Below are 8,786 nucleotides of genomic sequence, written 5' to 3'. Positions count from 1 at the left end.
AAAGTCCGGAAGAATGGCACTTTGGAAAGTGGAGTCCCGAAGAGACTCCACTTGCATGACCAGCCAACCCTAAAGGGGAGGAGTCCAAGGTGGACTCCCCTAGGGTGGCCGGCCAACCCACCTCAAGGAAAGGTGGGAGTCCCACCTTGGGTAGGACTCCCTCCTTGAGTAGGTTTCCCACATATGGGAGGTTTTAGTGTTGGGGTCTTATTCGAAGACTTGGACTAGAACTCTTGGGGCTTCCACCTATATAATGAGGGGCATAGAGAGGGGGCTGACCACTTCAAGCCTCAGCCTTGGCCGCACCCCTTAGAGGGCCGGCGCCCAACCCCCCTCTCTCCCCAAACCCTAGCGGTCTCTCTCCTCCACCACATCCCGCACGCTTAAGCGAAGCTCCGCCGGATTTCTCCACCACCACCGACACCACGCCGTCGTGCTGTCGGATTCAAGAGGAGCTACTACTTCCGCTGCCCGCTGGAACGGGGAGGTGGACGTCGTCTTCATCAACAACCGAACGTGTGACCGAGTACGGAGGTGCTGCCCGTTCGTGGCGCCGGAACCGATCGTGATCAAGATCTTCTACGCGCTTTTGCAAGCGGCAAGTGAACGTCTACCGCAGCAACAAGAGCCTCCTCTTGTAGGCTTTGGAATCTCTTCAAGGGTGAGACTCGATACCCCCTCGTTGCTACCGTCTTCTAGATTGCATCTTGGCTTGGATTGCGTGTTCGCGGTAGGAAATTTTTTGTTTTCTATGCAACGTTATCCTACAGTGAGTGCCTCTTTCGGCGCACGGCAAAGATTTCTTTGCCGTGCGGTGCCTCACGGCAATGATAGGCCGCACGGCAGCGCCTGTTTTTCCCGTAGTGCGTACTTGTAAGTAGAGAATCCCAAATCATAGGCTGGGGGATCAATCAGAGTAGCTAACGTCACAGCATCGAAAAAACAGATCACCAAGCAGCTAATGCACACAGTAATTATACACCAATAATGCCCAGCACAATGGACGCCGCCCGGTCCAATCCATAGCAAATAATGCAGTGACAGCCACAGTCAGACACACTACACCCGTAGACTGAAGCCCTAAATCTGAATAGAAGGAGCATGCATACCTGCTTGTACTGGACCTGGACAGTGTAGCACAGTTGAAGAGCAGCTTGGGCGTGATGTCCCCAGCGTCGGGGCGCTGAAGTTCACTGCTCCTATTACTCTGCTTGCTGAATGTTACTACTGCTAGCTAAATGTCGCTGAATTTAACATGGAGAAGGTTATATTTATTGTCGCAGAAAAATCTTATATAGCTCATGGTTTAAAAGAGAATCTTAGCGCACATGAAAATGAGCTATTATAAAATTTATAAATAGCAGTTGATTTTTCTTTCAAAAGGGGAAAAATGATAGTTATAGGGGACTGAATTTAGGCGAACTGTTGAAAAAATCTACACTACTTAAAAAGGAGAAATCCTTTAGAGTATATAGCATATATGGAAATATCGACGATTGGATCTAGACCTTTTCTAGAGATGCCCTTAAGCTATAAAAGATATCTTCCCTTTCACTTTCGATTGGTCATGCTAGCTACAAGTTGGGTTGCTATAATCTTAGTTTCATTGTGCTAATTCACTGCTATTTAAAATATCTACTGTACTATGAACGTTCCTATGTGGAGAAGAGATATTGGGATAATCAATCAACCTGTGCCTACAAAATGCATCCAGGGAACCTGTAATATAACACAAAGCAAGGATCCAGTGAAAATATAAATACCAATATCATTTTTTCACCGGTTCACCATTCAGGTCATTTTTTAACCAATTGCAACAGTTACATTGCTATTCAGCAATAAATTACCAAACCAATACCAAGGAGTACTTCACAATGAGGACACGAGGATTCGTTGATTACTACAGATTCTTTAACATAAGTATCAACAGTGAGAAAAGATAGAGATAGTATGACCTGTACGTTACTATCCCTTGCTCAATCTGAGATGATTCTTCCATCCACCTCGCCACGCTTTGTTGTGCACTGGGATCCTCCATGACGTAAATCTTTATTAGTAATCTGCAATTTCCTAATGACAACACCCATCGTATCACCTTTAAAGTTTAAACTGACATCGATTCAGGTGCTCATCCAGTGCATCAATCATCACGGAAATTAACTGGACTCAAAGAGAAGTTAGACTGCAGCGTACTCAAAATTTCAAAGCTGAAGGAGATTGAAAGTCTGCACCGAATAGGTCCATCGAGAGCCTGGATTGGATCGTGCCCTTTCTTAGATCTATCTGCGACATCACTGGATTGCATCGGTTCAGGAGATCACATACAAACTACACCCGTAGACTGGAAAAGAAGCCCCAAATATGAAGACATACGGCATACATGCTTGTACTGGACCTGGACGGTGTAGCACAGTAGAAGAGCAGCATGGGCGTGATATCCCTGGCGTCAGGGTGCTAGACCGCGATGGTCCTAGCGCGTGCGCCGCCACCTGATTGGCATCAATGGCAACGCGGTATGGTGATCAACCGCCGTCTCCTCAGCCCGGCCGCCAAGATCTTCTGCGCCTTCGATAGCTAAGCGGCCAGGTGGTCAACCGGTTGTGAGGGGCGGAGGAGGCTGAGATAAGTACTGCGGGCGGCGTCTTCCTGCGCTTTTATGGCCGGCGTCCGCGCTAGACGTGATGGGATCCGGTGACGGCGAAGCTCAATAGCATGATAGGGTTCTCTGCCGCCACGGTTTGTGAGAGAGAGAAAAATGAGAGGGGAGCGAGATAGGGTTCTCGGCGCTGAGAGTTTGTTGGGCTTTTGGCCCAGTTATGTGCGCGTGCGGGACGAGTGAGGAAGGACGACGAAAATAGGGGGAGAAGGGGGGACACGTTCCTTCTTTTTAAGTAGTAGAGATAGAGATTGTTTGGAGGAAATAATACAGCGTAGTCCTAGGATTAAGTTTCGTTTTCTCATCATGTAAATCCGATTTAGTACATAGCTGTGGTCACCTACCATCGCTGGGCCGTTGAAGCATATGGGCTGCTATCCTCGTCCTGGGCTTCCAGCCTCCCAAACGGCAGCGACGCACAGGAGGCAGCTCACCCAGCACGCAGCTGTTCGATCGATTAGTCCCACCTCGCTTACGAGCAACGCTCGCGCCAGTCGACGAGGCTATAAGAGGAGACCGAGGCAACAGTACCAAATCATACCTTTCTTGGCCTTTTGGCTAAGATCAAGTGTAGTATCTGTTCTTATCAGTTTAATATCTGATATGTGGGCCATGTGTCCACAATGATATTAATTTTTTTTTTTGGGGAAGGGTCCACCACAGTGGCAGTGGCTTGCCACTGGAGTCCTTACGTGTCGCCTGGGTGTTGCACTACTGCCCGGGCCAGGCGCACCCCAACCAATTTAATTGAAAGTTTTGCTTAAGTTTCTTCCAAACGAAAACGTTGGTGGGCAGATTAAGCTTTGATTTTTAAAACAGACCTCTTAGTGCGGCCGAAGTACAGGCCTCTGTTATAAGGCAGCCTGCAACTCTTGTTTCCCAGTAGAACTGGATCGTTCGACGGTCATGCTTTTACAGGGATTGTGCATACCTTCTTTTGGTTGTTCGTATCCTATACCGTATGGCTTTATTAATTTAAAGTCGGGTAAATCTTGCCTGTTATCTAAAAAAAAAAGGTTGTTCGCGCATCATGCGCACCAACTGACGAAGTAGGTTTTATGTGTCATGCACTCATGCATGCTCGGTGAGGTTATTCTTCGTGTGAGCACTGATCACACGTGATTTTGCAGCACTCCTTATTTGCTTGCCACACAATCTTGTATTGACAAGGTTATATCAGCAATACATGATTTTGGAAAAAAATAATTGCAAGGACTAGGCTTGTATATTGCTAAATTGTTTTGGCTTCCATGACACGTCTTAAACACTTATGGCGGGGGTGACTAGGATCGTGTTAGCTTTAGATCAACAAGCTGGCATTGGGTCACATGTCTCCTCCGCACATCCATGCAACACCCTCGTGTCGGAACTAGAAATGTCTTTAAGCTTGGACAAATGTGTTTTAGATGATAATTAAAAAAAAAATCGAAAACCATGTAATTCAAGACGTGGCATCACCAGCAAAAGCCCGAATAGCTGCATGGGTGGTCGGACAGCCGCCTCTGGCATTCGAGGCCATAAGCACTTTAAGCCATTATAAACTCTAGAAATTTCTATGTGGATATACGTGATCATATGATATAATTTGGTATGAACCTATTTATTTGAGGTTTGTAAGATCATTTGAACATATGTAATGTAAGGATATAAAAATATAGGAGAACAATCATAAATATATTACACTATCATCCAAGCAAATGTCACAAGTTAATATGTGGGGTGGTGCATTTATCTTGTTTATGGGAACACATTTTAATGTTGTTTTAAAAGGCAATGAAGAAAAACATATGTGAATCTTTTCAGAAAAATATGCTCTAAACTTAGCGCACAACATATGTGTTTTATAATAATAATAAAGTTACATTAGTATAACTAAAAAATCAAAAAATAAAAGTTCATAACATCGATACATGGTTAACTGTACTACTAAGTAATGGAGAGATTTAAATAAATATTATAGTTTGATCTAAAAGAGTTATAAACAAGTATAAAATTTTAGTATAAATACTATGTAAATTTATTCATCTCGCTGTATGCAGTATCTTTTATAAAAAAGTATAAATTTTAGTTAAATAGTAACATCTTGGGCTATGGTGTTTTTTCTTGTTTTCATGAAAACAATTATTTTAGGAGGTCATTATCAGCCTCCACTAGTCAAACGAAGTTTCATGGACTGGTTATTTACATGCAAATTAAGTTTGATGTATGTTTTTTTTATGTTTTCACTCTATTCTTGTATTCATCACTTAGTTTTTAAGTGATTTTTTACTATTTCATCCTTTACCGAGCAAAGGAATTTCTAAACTAGCTAGTAGCTAGTCAGATCCAAGGCAATAGAAGCAAACCAAAGTATAAATAATATAAGATTATTAATTAATTTATTTAATGAAACTTGTGTGCTCCTGAAAAGTTGGGTCAGAGGTGTAATATTTGATGTCATTTACCTTCTTCCGTTACTTGTTGCCCACACCATCATTTTTGTATTGTCATATACCACATTTTCGGTTTGTTTACACCAATCCCTCTACCGTCACGAACTTTTGTGTTGTTACCATGGCTTATTTGTATTATTTGACAAATGGGAGCATGTTGACTTATCACCATCTGCCATTTTTGTTGCCATCGTCTCATGATCTTTTAGCATCAATCAATTTCCACTCCACCTAGCTGGCATTATGTCGTTGGATGTGGTCCACGATACAACATCAGTGCCTTATCGATCCACTCTTCTCACGGATCTCTCAATAGGACAACTTTCTTTAGCAATAATATTCCCCCTTTTTTGGCAATCTAATCTTGACGACAACAATGACAAATACATAAACATGCAGTGGCGAGTCGTTAAAGTGTTTGTAAGGTGGGGCAACAAGATCGTGTGATGTATAGGAGTTGTTTATTTTATTCTTTTCATCAACATACTCCCTCCGGTCCGGTATTCTGGGCTCCTGGTGAAAAACTATTTGTTCCGAAACACTTAAACGTAATAAGTCCCGCTTTCATTTAATTGCCTAATTGGTCCCCTCCTAGAATTACTCCTAGTAGCATCGCATGCCTCTATCTCCTTCTTTTTAGGTTGTGTGAAACCGTTTCTCTGGATGTATATGTCAAAAAGTGGGTCAAAATGATGGCTAGCTTGCCCTCCTTAATAGCTATACTTAACTCAAAAATAAAAAACGGTCACCTGATTGGTGGAAATGCACGAGAAGAGGAGATCAAATTTAACCAGTAGTTTTGCATCTTGGTCGTGCTGCTATTCCTAATAAGCCCATAATGCCGGACCGAAGGGAGTACATACAAGGATGAAATCTTACCTTGACCTATCTACCACAAAAATGGTGTGACAAAGTAGACTTTGTTAAGAATTGAATATAACACAAGGAACATAAAATAAAGGTAGTGTTTTTATTATAGGGTTTCACATTTAGATGGAGATAATACACTAGTTTAACTATCATCGCTAAGCAAAAAATGATGGAACTTCCTACATGGCAACCGATTTATGGCGTTGATGCTCAAGGAGTCCATCCCGTGGGCTTGGCACGGTAGTGAAGGAGTGTGTGACTGCAATAGAGGGGGATGATGCATGATGGTCAGCAGAGAATACAAAAACAAGGTGCGGGCGGTCGACCTAGCCAGAGATGAGGCCGGTGTGGTTGTGGATACAGGGAACATATTTAGGGAGCAAGGTCATTGGGAGCGTCGCTGGGAGCTTGTTGGTGATATGTTCTTATGGTTCGGGTCTGAGGATGGTCGCTGATGTCCAACACATGGGAGTTCAGAGGGAGGTCATGGGGTGGAGGACTGACGGAGGCGACAACTCAAGGAGCGCAGGACGGTGAGGCGACGCGGGAGCATACTAAATTAGAAGAAGATTTCATTATTGCCCTCAATAGTGGGTACTGGGATGAGCTTATGCTAGTTCTTGTCTTATTATAGTTTGATTGAAAAAAATTCCAGGCCAGATTTTTATTGTTTGGAGGATGGAGGAAATAATACAATGGAGTCCTAGGATGTAGCTTATTCTTTTTGTGGAATGATCCAGTATGTAGTTGTCTCAGCGCTTCACTGGGCCTTGTAGGCATATGGGCTGGTGTCCTCATCCCCGGCCTTCCAGCCTCCAAACGGCAGCAACGCAAAGACGAAGGCAGCTCACCCAGCGCGCAGCTCTTCGATAGTTTAGTCCCACCTCGCTTACCAGCAACACTCCCGCCGGTCGACGAGGCTATAAGAAGAGGCGGAGGCTGCCGTTCCAAAGCATACCTTTCTCGGCCTTTTGGCTAAGATCAAGTGTAGTATCTGTTCTTATCAGTTTAATATCTGATATGTGGGTCATGTGTCCACAATGATATTAAATTTATTTTTTGTGGGGAAGGGTCATACGTCTCGCTCGGACGTTGCACTACTGCCCGGGCCAGGCGCACCCCAACCAAAGTAATTGAAAGTTTTGCTGAAATTTCCTCTGACTGGAAGCTTGGTCCGGAAGAGGAGTAGAGGCCTCTGTTCCTTGCAACGAATGGGCAACGTGGACTTGTCAAACTGACTACTGGACCACGAAGGCGAGTGCGGCTCTGTTTCCCAGTAGACCAACAACTTGAGTTACCGATTCACACTGTAACAACTTGAGTTACCGATTCACACTGTACCTTCACGCGTAGGTGACCTCTCATGAAACACGAGCATCGATTTCGTACGTGATGGACTATGGATCGCGCGTCCGGCATGCTTCATAGGGACTGTGCATATCTTTTTCTGACAAGTACATGATAGCAGCTGTTCGTATCACTCGCATCGTGCCCACCAACTAACGAGGTGGGTTGATGTGAAGTTATTCTTCGTGTGAGTACTGACCACACATGATTTTGTAGCATTCCCTACATGCTTGCCAACGCACTCTTGTATCGGGCGAAGGTTATATCAGCAATACATAATTTTCTTTTTGCAAGGTCTATGCGACTGACTATGCGTGTGTATTGTTCGATTGTTTCCCCCTCTCATGAGACCATGATCGATCTCTCTAAGTGACAACTTCGAGGCTCCCATGTGTCCCCTTTGTACATCTATGCAACAACTATACATGTGGGGACTAGAAACATCTAGAAGCTTGCACAACATATTTAAGATGTTATTTTTAAAAACAAAATCCCTATCGGAAAATCACTTAATGCAAGACGTGGCGCTACCGGCAAGGCCGAACCGCTCCATGGGGGTTAATCAGTAAAACCGCCTTCAGCATAAACACACCTCTTTGTGGGACTTGTTGAGCGCCCATCGGTTGCCTCGCACTTGTTCTGATTACACATTTCGGTGGTAATAACCTCTTGAACCACATACGTCAATCTTTACCATCGCTGTCACAGTCTCCTAATCCCGTGTCTTGAGCGAACCCCTTTTGAATCGAACAAGTGCATGCTAACGAGAATGGTGACCCCCTAAAATGGACAATAAGAAGATATATGACTTTGCAGAAATTTATTTCAACTTCCCTACCGTCTTTGTAAACTTGTATATCAAATTGGGACCGAGTCTTAGGAAAGTTACACTATTAAGAACAAGGGGGGATGAAGCCTGCTACCCGCATGGGTAGCTACACACCCATGCATTATACCAATATGCAAGCCATATCAACTTATTTTAGCTCGGTTTCCTAGTAGAACGTGGAATTCTAGTGCACTCTCTTAAGAACAAACGTCAAATGAGAAAGAGAGGTGCTCTATCTTCACATTGTTTCTCTTGCCGCTTAAGTCCAAAATCGAAAGCCAAAATCATAAGGTAGTTTAATGTCAAAGTTGTTGATTGTTTCGTCCGAACTCTCCAGATGAAGTTTTTCTTGATAGAATGATTTTTTAGTGGCCCTTGCCTATTTACCACTTCATCCCCTTGGAAGAGGTCACTCTTCGGAGTATATGAAATATGAGATCTAAAGGCATTTTCCAATCCTATGGGCCTCCAATTGAGCTAACCCTAGTGCAAAGAGTCAATGTATCAAAGAGGGAACTAACCTACGCTTGTGATCCAAGTCCATCCCCATTTGCATGAGCATTTAAGCAAGATTGAAAAGCATTTGATCAAGCTCTCCAATGATTTGACACTCTTATTTCTTAGAGCTTGGGGGCTCCTAGGCCCTTGGAGT

General features: G+C 43.7%; 1 non-coding gene and 1 pseudogene across 1 annotated transcript; both read left to right on the top strand.

Annotated features, from left to right (window-relative positions):
• Positions 1 to 3,193: 3,193 nt before the first annotated feature.
• Positions 3,194 to 3,394, top strand: LOC127297834 (U2 spliceosomal RNA). Its single transcript, XR_007849522.1, has one exon. It is a non-coding gene; the product is annotated as a U2 spliceosomal RNA (small nuclear RNA).
• Positions 3,395 to 6,912: 3,518 nt separating this feature from the next.
• Positions 6,913 to 7,082, top strand: LOC127297835 (U2 spliceosomal RNA; annotated as a pseudogene).
• Positions 7,083 to 8,786: the final 1,704 nt, after the last annotated feature.

The sequence above is a fragment of the Lolium perenne genome, chromosome 4, assembly GCF_019359855.2.
Source record: "Lolium perenne isolate Kyuss_39 chromosome 4, Kyuss_2.0, whole genome shotgun sequence".
In the NCBI taxonomy this organism is placed as follows: Eukaryota; Viridiplantae; Streptophyta; class Magnoliopsida; order Poales; family Poaceae; genus Lolium; species Lolium perenne.
Note: the sequence above shows the minus strand (reverse complement) of the source record. Positions and strands in the feature narration are given on the sequence as shown.